Below are 13,583 nucleotides of genomic sequence, written 5' to 3' on the forward strand. Positions count from 1 at the left end.
GGTGATGGTGGAAGTGGTGGGGATAATCTTCCACACAAAGCCGCCAAGCACCTGGCAAAGAGGTTAAAAGGCAAATGCTTTCACCAAGGCTCAGTTCATAGGTGACGTTACGTCATTGAGTCCTCACATTAAGGATGTTTGCTTTAGAGTTATACAGTTTTGAGTCATGTAATGGCCTTGGTACACATTGCAACATCAAGAATTATTACCCAGCCATTTGTGGTCAGTCCCTTCTCCACAGAAGCAAAGTGGAGGGTGGGTGGAACGGAAGGCATACTGCACTCAATAAATCCGCTTGATTAAAGAGGACAAAGGAAACTGGTTTCAGAGACTTCCCAAAGCCGATATAAAAATCCTTTGCTACTTGGGCCAGTCACTGTGGAAGACGTGTGGCTGCTTTCTATCAGTGTCCACACCAGTCATTCGCATCCTTCTATGGCTCTTTTCTCAAATGCTCCTTCTGTAGTTCTTTTAAACTTCATTTGCATATCTTTCTCTCTCTTTTGATTTTGAAAATGCTGTTGCTTTTTCTATACTGAAGAATCATTTCAAATCCACTTCTCCTCTATCTATGTTTGGGAAAATTTACGTGGAATTTTCCTCCTTGGAGCCATGTACAAAGTATGTTTGTGCTATTCAAGTTCTGAAGAGAAAATGTATCTACTGTCTTTTTCTAGAACAAAAAAGCATAGGAAAAAATGAGCAAGTGCGGTACAGTGTATTTGAACTTATCATGACTGAGAAATGTTGCAAATACCTTTAAGTTAAAGAGCACGGAATGAATATGTTACTTGCCAGGTCACATTTAAACAGTTAGTTCATACCTGGGGGATTATCCAAGTTCTCCCTGACCTTGGCAATGAAACAAGAGCAAGATTTTTTTAAAGGATAAAAATGTTCTCGAAAAACATCCCAGAGGAATCTGATGTGGCCTCATTTTGCTTTCATCACTGTCCATGTTTCTTTGCCTATTTCTCTTCCTCAGCCAAGAAATAGGGAGTCTTTTTAAATAAAGGTAGGAGAAACGTCATCTCTAACTCTAATTCCATGTCTTGGATTCCTGCTGGTACTTAATAGCGTCATCATGGAAAGAATCTTCTGAGACCGTGTACCGACTTTACTTCTCTTGAGGTGAATGACAGCGAAAGACCATAAATTGAGAACAGAGCAAGCTGAGCTGAATCCACTGGGAGCAATTTGTCTTGTTTATTTGTGTTTGTATATTTTAATGCCAGTGATCCCACTGGCCAGTTCTTCTTGCCCACAAAAAAAAGATTTCATGGAATGAAATGAAAGAATGAAGGGTTGAATCAATTAATCAATGAATGAATAAGTAAATTAGAATATATAAAAAGCAAAAATGTTTGTAATGCTATAATTTTTCCCTTCTTTGTAGATTATGTCTAAATTTTAGGGGCTCAAATGTAATATTTTAAATGAATTCATGGCAAGCTTGGATTGTAGTAGCATTCTACAATATTATTTGCTAGAATAGGATCGAATTTCAGATAAAGTAGGAATCAACTCAAAATGAAATTTAGAAAATCACACGACTCTCACCCGTGAGTTGATTTCTCTGGATCCTTGCAAGTAGCCACTTTGATTTTAAAAACATTTTTTTAACACTTTACTCATGCTTGAGCAGGAGATTTCATGCTAATAACAAAGATTGGTGCCCACCAAATTGGTAGTTACAGTAAGACCCACTCAGTTATTCAAAATGCATAATTTCAAAAAGGTGCTTACCTGATGAAATGAAACCAATGGACTGAAAGGAAAAGACAAAAATAATGAGGTGGGGTTATCCGGATTGTTGAGATACCCATAGGATCACAATAAAATGAGAGAATTTACCTCATTATTGCCATCTAGGAAGGGTGAATGAAAATTAGACAGTTTATGAAAGTGAATTTTGAGATTTTTTTCAGTAAAGGACAAATTTGTTAGATTAAGCGTGTCTTCCGAGTGTCTCACAGAATAAATTTGTTCCAAAAATGTATTGAGCTCCTATATGTGTCAGGCATAGTGATACAACGAAGCAAGAATCAGGAGTGAACAGAGAGTGATTCTATGGGGCTTACATTCTAGGGAGCAAAAAAAGCCTAGCGTCTCTCTGTGAAATTGGAGCATGCCAAGGATAAAGCAAAGATCCCTGAAGATTCCAAAGAGGAAATAATTTTTACAAAAGAGCAATACTCTCACTGGCTTCCAAACTCTTATCAACAACCCAGAGTACCTGAAGATATTGAAGAACTGCTTCAACATTCTGAAGGAAAAATAGTTGGAACCGAGAATTCTGTGCCTCACTAAAAGAGCGACCCAACAACGATTAAGCTTTGCATTCTGGACTGCAGAGGACAAAACGTTCATTCTTTCTTCCTTCTGCCTTTCCCATTCAGCCTGAAGGCTTTCCTGTGCTTGTCCCTACAAAAGATCTGAAAGAGATGCCTTAGCGATTTCCTTTCACATAGTAAAGAACAGCCTCCTTTTTAGGTATTAAAATTTTCTCACAGTCTTGTGTCAAACCTAGAAACTTCTCTCTCCCCCATCCTACTCCCCCCAGGTCCCCCTGCCGACAACACACACACATACAATTCAAGTCTGACTCAGTGCGGAGTTGGGAACCAGTTGGAGAACAATGTCCCTTTTTTCCTGTCTCTTCATTCCTCCTCCTGCCCCAAACTCTTCTGCTCTTTCTGAAAACTCTGAATTGGGCAAAAGCGGCTTAAAGTGGGGTGACAGTGCCTGGTAACAACAGAGGCTGCTTCCTGAATCCCCATAGATTGTTTCTCTTTTCATGTTAATTAAGGTAACCACATTCATATGTGCTGTTATGAAGAGAACCAGAAAATTAATTTTGTTTGGTGAACTTAACTCATTTATCCCCAAAACACAGCTGGACACCACCACATTCTGGTGTAGGGCTTTGCCGTTTAAAAGGGCTGTCACATTCCTACTGTCACTGGAGCCTTCCATCCCTGTGAATATTCCTATATTACAAAACAGACACCTGAGTTTCCAGCTGGTTCTGTGACCAGCCCAAGGCCATAGGCAGATAGTAGACCAGAAATTTAGCCCTGAAGTTTTGGACTGCAAATTCTTCTTTCTATTTCACAAACTCCTTTGTCTTTTCATCTCAGAGTCTCAGCATCAGATCAGTCTTTTTCTTCACTCTAGGGTATTACTGAATCTCTAAATGGGTTTACCAGTTACATTCAAATCCAAGAGAAGAGAAAACATTAATCACTGCTCTCTTCTTTCTTTCCTGGTTTGAAGAAATGCCTGAAAACTCCTTACAGATGCACTGGAACATGGTGTGTTCATCCAAGTACAAGATCTGCTCTTTGTGTCATGTACAACAATCCCCAGAATGTAACAGGTCTTTCACCCAAATGTTAGCTGAAAGGAACTACATGTCTTTGCTTTCTTATTCAGTGTATGTTGGGATAATAATGTTTATTGTGTGCACAGAGCAGAGGGTTCCTTATGTGAGTGACTCAGTCTTCACAACAGCCCCGTGAGGTACTATTATCACTCTTATCTTACAGATACAGGAATGGAGGCACAGAGATCTGTAATCTTCCCCAGGCCACGCAGTTAGTATATGACAAAGCCAGGGCCTAGCCTGACCGCAGTCAGCCTGGTCCCAGAGTCTGCGGTCCACTCCACTGAGTCACTGCTCAGCTCATGCCTTGCTAAGTCTATGTCTGTATACTAAATTAGACACTCCTATCTCACTAGTTCATCAGGCTTGCTGATGGATAATTAAGGGACCTTGTGAAACCACCCAATGAAGTGGGTCATTTGAATTTCCTTAGATCTCCAGCCTCCTCACACCACTGCCACATCTTCCTGTGTGGAACGAATGCCAGAAATGCACTGAAACAGTCTATGAGTCAAAAAGAACTGAGACATTATTCAGCCCAACATCATTCCACTATAGGAATCTTTATTACAACTTTCCTATAACATCTGACAGTGGCTGTAGGGCTCTGGAAGCAAGAGAACCCTCGCAGTAGAGGTAGACCACACCATGGCTAGGCTATGCTAATTACTCAAAAAGTGTCCTTATAATGAGTTGCAATTTTCTCCCCTGTAACTTCTACTTATCTTCCTAGATCTAGTCTCTGAAAAGATGAAAAGAAATGTAATCTTTTTTTCAACATAACAATTCTGCAAATGGAAGCCTAGGGTGGCCTGACTTTCAGACCTGGTCAATTTCCTTTTAATTTCCCCAGTGATCAACAGGCACAAGGAGGAATAAAAGACGGAAGAAGATGAAAGAAAAGATAAGAGATATGAAAGACAGAAGTACAAGTTCTAGCACACTTCTAAAATAGTCCAAGAAATAGACAAAAAAGTAAATAGAAATAAAAAATACTTGAAGACGACATGATCACTCATTTCTCACAATGAAAGAAAAGATGCAGGGCCTCAGAATGGAATGGCTCATTGAATGTTGAAACAAGAGCAGACCCGGTCACATTTTGGAAACTTTTTGTGTTTGGATCAGTCTTTGACATCAGTCTTCTCAACTGCACAAGAGGAGGCAATAGAGCAATCTTTTCAAAGTGATGAAAAAATAATAATTTTGAACATGGAATTTTAGATACAGCAAAAAGTGGTATTTCAATGTGAAGGTGAGCAAAAATATTTTCAGGCATGAATAACTACAAAATTTCAGCAAAACTGACTTTAACATGAGACTTCAATGACAGTACACCAATAATGAGAGGTATGTTTCTGGAAAGGAGCAACAGGTATAAAGAAGTAGGTGAGTAAAGAAGTAAAATGTATTGTCTTCTGTGTAACAATAAAACCTCGTCTACATAGCAAATCCATGAAAAGCCGGAACTAAAATGCGACAAGGTGATGGAGAGAACAGATTAAGAGGAAAGCACACTGAATTACTCACTTTGCGTGGAGAGAAGACACGGGTATTGCAAGCCCTAAAATACATACAAGGATAAATCTTAGTAAGAGTAACCACTGGAAGAATAAAGATAGAAATCATAACTTTCAAAGCAACAACAACAGAACAAATTTGACCTAGATAAGAGAAGGTAGGGAAGGAGAGGAAAAAAATCATGATTAATAGAAAACACAAAAAACAAAATGGCAAAACAAAGTCTGAATAAAATGACAGTTGTGAGAGATGTATAAAATTATTGATCAAAAGACAAAACTCTCAGCTTGAACTTTTTAACTACTTTTGAGCCACCTGTGGCTTTTAAAAGACATATTTAAAATGAAAGTATACATAAAGTAAAAAAATAAAGGGGTGAAAAACATATGCCAGGTGAATTCAAACAATGCCACTTAAAAAAGTAGATAGGAATTTTAATACTAAATACAGACAAATTAAAACACATGAAAAGAATTAAAGAGGAAAATTAAATGCTGGGGGAAAAGAACTAAAGAACTATACACCAACCAGATGCAGCTAAGATAAGTACATATATATACGTCAGTTTTAAATCAAATTATGTAAAGAAGTAATGACAAAACTTCAAGAAGAGTAAGTGAAAACTGAAATTAGAGATTTTTAAATATTCTTGCAAAACCTATAGATTAAAATACTAAAATGGGCAAAGCTATGAAATATCTGAACAACAGAATAAATAAGCTTAAGCTAATATTCCTATACACAGCTTTATATTTCAGAAGGGTACGATATACATTCTTTGGAGGTATAAAAAACAAATTTTTGCTAGGTCACAAAGGAAGCCTCTAAAAATTCCAAAGAATCTACATCGTATAACCTATGATGCTAAGCACAATGCTACAAAATGAGAAATCAATAACAGAAGGATCGCGAAAATAGTCCCATGTGTTTGCAAGTAAGAAGCAGACAAGTAAATTACCCTCGATTAAAAAGGTGCTTGCAATGTAAATTTTAAGAAACACAAATTTGAATGACATTGAGACCACCACATATTTAAATTAATTTTAAAAAACTAAAGAAGCACAAGGGAAATTTAAAGCTTTAAACACGTGTGTATATCTTTGTATGTATTCACGTATCAGAAAGAAAAATATATTGAAAACAAATAAGCTAAGGTTCAACTCAAAAAGACTCTAAGCACAGAATAAACAAAAAGAAAAAAGGAAATAATAAAGAGAAAGACAGAAAGCAATGAAATTAAATATGAAAAAGTATAAAACTGAATCTTGGTTTTCTGAAAAAAGCATAAATAGACTAAAACCAAATAAGACAGATTAAGAAGTAATTGCAAAATTTTAAAAATATGTAGAATAGAAACAAGGATATAACTAGAGATAAAACAACTATTAAACTAATACTATGCACAATTATACTCCAATAAATAGAATATATAAGATAAATTTTTACAATTGACAAAATAAATTGGCAAAACTAGCTAATAAAAAACCAGAAAATTTTGGTAGACAATAACTTTTACAGAATCGAAAATGGTAATTAATATTTCCTTTAAAACAGTCACAAAGGCAGATGACTTAAAATATATCTTCTAACAAACTTCAAAGAAACAAATAATCCTTATTTTGAACAACTTTTTTTTCTCCAGAAAAAAAAAAATTAAAGACAGAAAACCTGTAAAGTACTTATGTATTTGTCTTTTAATTCAATACCTGGTAAGACTAGTACAAAATAAGAAATTACATGCCTCCAAATTAAAATGTTATTATTTTTTATGATTAAAAATTATATATTATTTAACATTATATGAATCTCTTAATTAAAAAGCTAAATTAATTCAACTGTGTATTAGAAATATAATCCATCATGATCAAATAGGATTTATTTTAGAGTTACAAAACGATTCAATATAAGAAAATAAATCATCGTAGGGCTTAAAGAAAAATCATTGATCATTTCAATAGATGCAGAAAATGCCTTTGAAGTAAAATCTTTTGTAAAGCTAGAAAAAACAAGCATGTCGTTACACAGACTATGTAATAAAACACTCACCACCGTTATACTCAGTGACAAACATGAGATATATTCCTTTTTAGTTCTGGGCCAGAGTAACTGGCCTAGAATGTTTTGATCCATAGTCAGATGCATTATTCATTGCACCACTGTCCTCTCAAGAGAAATATGCCCAATAGCGAGCGTATAAAATATAAAATGTGCCTAGGGAGCAAATCTATTACGAGCAGAGTACTGGAAATTCTGGCTAATGTAATAAGACAAGAGAAAGAGGTAAGAAGCACGCGTATCAACAAAAAGAAAAAAGCAGTCATTATCTGTTAAGTAATCATTCTGTGAGAATAAGCAGAGAAGCTATAGAACTGATGAATGTTTAGAAGTTTGAAAAACACATGATCAAAATAGAAGTCCCTCCTTCTGAGTCTCTTGATTATTCCTCCTTTCCTCCCAGATTTGGTAATGTTGGAGCGTGTCCAAATTAATTCTTGTTTCTTTCTTCTTTAAACATTCTGGAAATCTCATATAGCCTCTTGGTTCAAGATACTATCTTTGTGCTGATGGTTTCCAAATTGAATCTCCATCCCCATACTTATCTCCCAAAGAGCAGATTTGTATTTCCAACTACCAACTCTACATTTCCACTTGATGTTTGGGAGTTATCCCAAACTCAGGATGTCCAAAACTTAACTCTGAGATTTCTGCCCTAAACCTGCTGTGCAAGCAACTTTTCCCGTCTTGGTTAACGGTGATTGCATCTTCGAAGTTGCTCAGGTAAAAATCTTTGGAACTCTCATAGTCTCCTTTTCCTCTCACACTCCATATCCAATCCATCTATATAACCTATTATCTCATCTTTCAAGGTCTCTTTAAAATATATTCAGAATCTGATCACTTTGAGCCACCTCCACTGCTCTGGCCCTGACCCAGGTAACACCACATGTCCCTGGAATTAATGACATAGCCTCCAAACAGGTTTTCCTTTTATCCATTCACAGTGCCTTCTTCTCATTGCAGCAGTGATCACTTAACCTTACAAACTAACTCCCCCTTTACCAGCATGGTTCCCAAGGCCTTGATGAAGGGAAAATCCATGCCCTCTTAAAGGGACATATTTCAAGATCAGATAGGTTGTTCATACATACTAAACTCACTTTAACGTTCATATAACTCTAAGTTTAGAAAAGCGTTTAGAAATTTGTTTAGACTCCCAAAGTATTAGGACTCTTTCCTTACACTGACTAGGTAACTCTGGTATCTCTACTTTACTTACAGTGGGCTGACATTGAATTGAGACTTCCGTCAGCCAGCTGAGTAAACAATTGGAAAGAGATACAGCTGCCCAGCACACAGAATCCAGAATCTCCAATGACTTCACCCATATTAATAAATTTCCTGATTCTCCTTCCTTGGATAAATATCCTACGAATCCATAACCACATAAAGGCTCCAGATTTTTGTTGATATAAATGAACAAAGTCCTGCAATTATTATTTTCATACAGCTTAACTTCCTAGGGTGTGTTGAGGTCTGGCTTCAGTCATAAGTCTGGAAACAATGAAGGCCTTGTAGAGGTGGGGCACACGAGGAGAACTGGCTTGATATCACAAGGTACTTGAAAAGGGTATGATGTCTGCAGGAGAGGGAGGGAATAGACTCATCAAAAGAGAAATAAGAGGTCCTCCAGGTGACAATGGAAATTCAGGTGGGATTGAGGGGTTGGGATGCTCTGATTACTCCAAATCTTACCTTAAGTCCCAAAACAATCCTTTGGCTCCTACTGTTTCCCCCCAGAATGCCCTGGCATTCACTGTAAGAGATCTGGCATGGCTGTGAGTCCAACTGACACTGTAATTTGATGAAAAGCAAGATCAAAATGTGCATTGTTATTTGGAATTTTATCAGCCTTTCAGTAGCATTTGTAAGGAAATTTATTAGCTTGGTCTTAGACATTCCCTGGGGATTGATCTGCTTCTTGAGTTGAGAATTTGGGGATTTGAGCTGTCTACTCTTGCTCTTTGATCTGGCCTGTGCTATCGGAAGCAGTTACTCTACCTCAGGCGTTGAAATGCTTTATGTCTTTCATATTCCTCTATGATGGTAGCAGTAGCTTCCTTGGAACACTTACTTGAAACAAGCACCTCACTCCGGGTGATAATTTAATTGGTGGTTTTATCTCAGCATGCCATGTGCTGCAACATTCCCTTCCGTGACTAACAACAAGATTTTTGTGGTCCTTCAGCCTCAACTGAGCTTCTCCATCTCCCCAAAACACCCTAATCCCCCCCATCTCCTCCACTCTTCCTCTGTGGGATGCTGTCTTTAGCCCCGCTTCTGGTACTAGTTTATATATTAGGCAGAGTTCTTGTTACAAGCAAGAGAAAATGAATCTGGCTCATTTATGTGAAATATTCATTACTGGTGTCATATCAGACACCTGTGGAAACTGAAAAATCAACCCTAGAAAATTGACATGAACTAAGGAAGGACTCAAAGCCAAGATCACACCACGTGAATAGTTTGGTGAGAATGGTAATCTTGGGCACTAGATGGAATATCTCTAGATTTGCTCTTATTGTTCATTTAATGTCATTATCCCCTTGTTTTGGTCACCAAAAAAGAAGGGAAATGTTGCTCTCTCTGCTCAGTTTCTGAAGAGTATTGATGGACCCTGCTTCCAGCATGATTCATACAATCCTCCAAATACATACTGGGGGAGTGAATGACAGTTATGACCATTATGTGGTCATTCAGTACTATACTGTGCCCATGTGTCTCTGGAATAAAACTTATTCACAGGTAAGTACTCTCAGTTTATCTACCTCCTCTTTGAGACATTTTTGCTTTTACCTCCTAGTTTCCTGGAGATTTCCTGTGATAGGCTAACAGCTGAAGCAGAGAATTGAAGGGAGCCAAGAGAGTAAATTGGTTTATTAAAGATTTAAAGAACTGATAAGGGACAGGGAGAGAGGAAGAAATGAGGAGAGTCAGAACGGGCTGCTGACATTGTTTTCTTTGGGAAGAGAGAGACAGGGACAGAGACAGAGAAAGAGTTTGGATAATTGGATATTGGATATTGGGGGAAAGAAAAAGAGGGAGACAGAGTTACCATAACAAGAAACTTTTGATGAAAGGAATCTTAGGTTGTTTAGGATGTAATTCCTCCTGTTCAAGAGACTGAGTAAAGGCGAAGTTATTTTTTCTGTTTTCTGTTTTTCTATTTTTAGAGTTGTAGCTATGTACCTTTTTGATGAGATACCAACAGGCACAGTTTTATTAAGATAAATATTTAAATAATCCTCTTTGTCCTATTTTATGCATTTTGAGTTGATTCCTACTTGATCTGAAATTCGATTGTTTTTATAGAAGGCATGTGTTCTTGTAGTCTATTGACAGTTCCGTGTACTTTTCTCATGGATGTCTCTTTTTCAGAGGGCTGCCCTTACTCTGGACTTTCAGGGTGCTGTTCAATTTCTACTGCAATATAATACTTCTTAATGCCGTGCTGTTTTGTTTCACTTTGCTCAATCTCAAATGGACAGAAGTCTATCCACACTCTAGACAAAGACGAAACATACTACAACTGCTGTCTGATTTGATGACATTAAAAACTAAGAGAGGTCTTGAAAAACTACAATCTTGCTCTGCAATGTTTCCACCAACCCCATCCAGAGAGTGTTCCTTACATGGACTATAGCCCTTGCATGCAGTAAACTACAGTCAATTACTATTTTATTCCGCTGTGTTTTGACCATTGCTTTTGCCAAATGTTTCTGGGAAGAGAAGCATGGAGGCAGGAGAGGTATCGTCTGAATAATGGAAAGTATTTGAAGATTTTTAGTTGGTATAGACCTCAATGTGCAGGCAGTGGTAGATCCATGAACGGTCTTTCTATGTTTTTTTTCCCAATCCAGAGAGTTCACTGTATTTCAAGTGAAAAGCACTGTGGGCTTCCAATCTCACTGATCAATCCAGTTCTAGTGAGTTTATGGTTAATTGAAAACTGGTCACGATTCTAACAGTAGTTTGATTGTGGCTCTTCATTTTTGATGTTCTGAAGTCTCTGTGTCATCATATGCAATTTAGTTGGTCTTTACAAGAGACGGCACTGGATCCTCTTGGACAGATATGCTTTAAAATGGACTCCTTGATGATTTATTTACACATCTCCCTTTCCCCAGAAGAGAAAATGCCCCTGTTGAGGGCAGGGACCTTGTCCAATTTTCCCCTGTGTTTCTAGCACCTGTAATGGTACATGGCACACAGAACATGGCTGATAAGTGTTTTAGTGTACGCCTAAAGTATCCACCAGCAAATTTCTGAACAGACTTTTTCTTCTCCATTTCCTCCTTTCCCAGTGACTCGCCCCACTGCTGCCTCACTTTGGTCCTCATCTCTCAAAGGGCACAGCTCTGATAGGGTACCAAACGCCTTCCTCATCGCCAGATCCAGGACTCTCTTCTCAGTCCTCACACACACGAGGTTGTTGTGATGACCGAATTTGATGATGACCATTTTCTCCTCCTTCCAATGACCTTCCTTTGGTTTCCGACACCGCTTTCCCCTGGTTGACGCTTTACCTCCTCCTTTTTCCCCAAAGCTATCCCCTCTGCTCAATCGCTTAACCTTAGGGTTTCTCAGGATTTCTTGCTTGGTCCTCTGACCCTTCTGCTTGCCTTCTTTCTGTCCAATACTCTTTCCCCAAGTGTTTTCCTCACTTCAGCTCTCCTCTAAGAGGGATCCCAGCGGACCCTAATGATCCTTCAAATCCTGATGGAGAGCTCTGCATCTGTCCCTCACCCCATACTTGTATTTCTCACTTTTTTAAAACCCTGGATGCTTCATTGGAACTGCACCCTCAATATGTCCCAAACAAAATGTATAATTCTTCCTGCCATCCCCTCAATTTTCCAGAGCTCCCTTTCCTTAGATGTTTAATGACCAGTTAGTTAATGGCATTTCTAAATCCCCATAGGTTTCTGAACTAAAAATTGAGATTATCCTTAGTCCTCCTTTCCCCTTCTACTCCCATTCCCACATTCACTTTCTTACTGAACCTGGTCAAATATACCAAAATTTTCTCAGATGTGCTCCCTGCTTTCCATCCCAACAACTGCTGTTTGCATTCAAACGCACCTCTTTTCTATTTCTGTATAATCCATCGCTCTCTCAATCATGTCCACTTTCTATGCCTTCCAAACCATCATTCTGATCACAATGTACATTTTCCTACAGCAAATAGTCCCAAACCTCTAGCATGGCATCTAGAGCTCTTTATAATGCCTTCTAGTGTATCTTTCCAACCAACTGGCTCCTTCTACCCTGTTGCTTTCCAGCCTCACCCTTGTCTGATCATTCTGTGGTCTTCACATCCCTGGGGCTTGGGTAATCCTGTTTTCTCCACCTAAAATGCCTTGCCCTTCCTCCTCTCTCCCCTCTACCCACTGGCATACCCAATCTGAAATTATTCTATAACCTCGGCCCTGGACTATACTCATAATTCATGACTCACCACATCTCACTATCTTTTTTTAAAAGTTGTTGACTAAGATTTCAACATGAGTCTGCATTTCCAGCACTGTATTGCAACATGTGTCATCCTGTGGCTCTCCCTGAAATTCTGTGGGTACATGAGAAAGTGAAGGAAACATTCTCAAGATTCCAACACAGTTGAATTTTTAGAACAATATTTGCCATAGCTTTCTACGCCTTAATTTGCTGGCTGGACGTCCTTTCAACAAATGGGTAGAGAAGAAAACACTTTTTTTTTTTTTTTAAGAGCATCTTCTTAGCAGGGGCTTTACATCCGCACAGGTTGTCAGAGACATCTTTGGTCCAGGACAAGCCACAAACCACAGATCCAAAGGATAAAACCATTTCCTGGCCCAAGCCTCACCCTGAGAAGAAAAAAAAATTTTTTTTTAACTTCCCTCTCTTCCCAGTGGGTGGAGTGTGCTGGGAGGGTTCCTGGAGTAAAGCACACCCTACCAGATCCTAAACCTTCTCCTTCACTCTCTTCTGACCCCTCTCCCGCTTCACAGCGTCCACAGCAGTTTGACAAGGTCACATATTCGTCTGTTTTAAAGAGCACAGATTATTCTGCCACAGGTTGAGGGAACTACAGGATATCAATCAAGTCCAAAATCAGTAAATAACTATAACCCCTTTTGTGTCAGTGAACGGTTATTTTGTTTGTTTTCTGGGGTTTTTTTGAATTTTATTTTTTTTTTTATACAGCAGGTTATTATTAGTTATCCATTTTATACATATTAGTGTCTACCTGTCAAAGCAAATCTCCCAATTCATCACACCACCACCCCCGCCGCTTTCTCCCCTTGGTGTCCATACGTTTGTTCTCTACATCTGTGTCTCTGTTTCTGCCCTGCAAACCGGTTCATCTTTCCAATTTCTTTCCTTTTATTTATTTTTCTTCTCTGATTGCCATGGCTAGGACTTCCAAAACTACGTTGAATAACAGTGGCAAGAGTGGACATCCTTGTCTAGTTCCTGATCTTAGTGGAAATGGTTTCAGTTTTTCACCATTGAGAACGATGTTGGCTGTGGGTTTGTCATATATGGCCTTTATTATGTTGAGGTAAGTTCCCTCTATGCCTACTTTCTGGAGGGTTTTTATCATAAATGGGTGTTGAATTTTGTCAAAAGCTTTTTTTGC

This window comes from Delphinapterus leucas, chromosome 21 (genome assembly GCF_059928025.1).
Source record: "Delphinapterus leucas isolate spDelLeu-1000000601 "Yukka" chromosome 21, BTC_Dleu_Yukka2, whole genome shotgun sequence".
Lineage (NCBI taxonomy): Eukaryota > Metazoa > Chordata > Mammalia > Artiodactyla > Monodontidae > Delphinapterus > Delphinapterus leucas.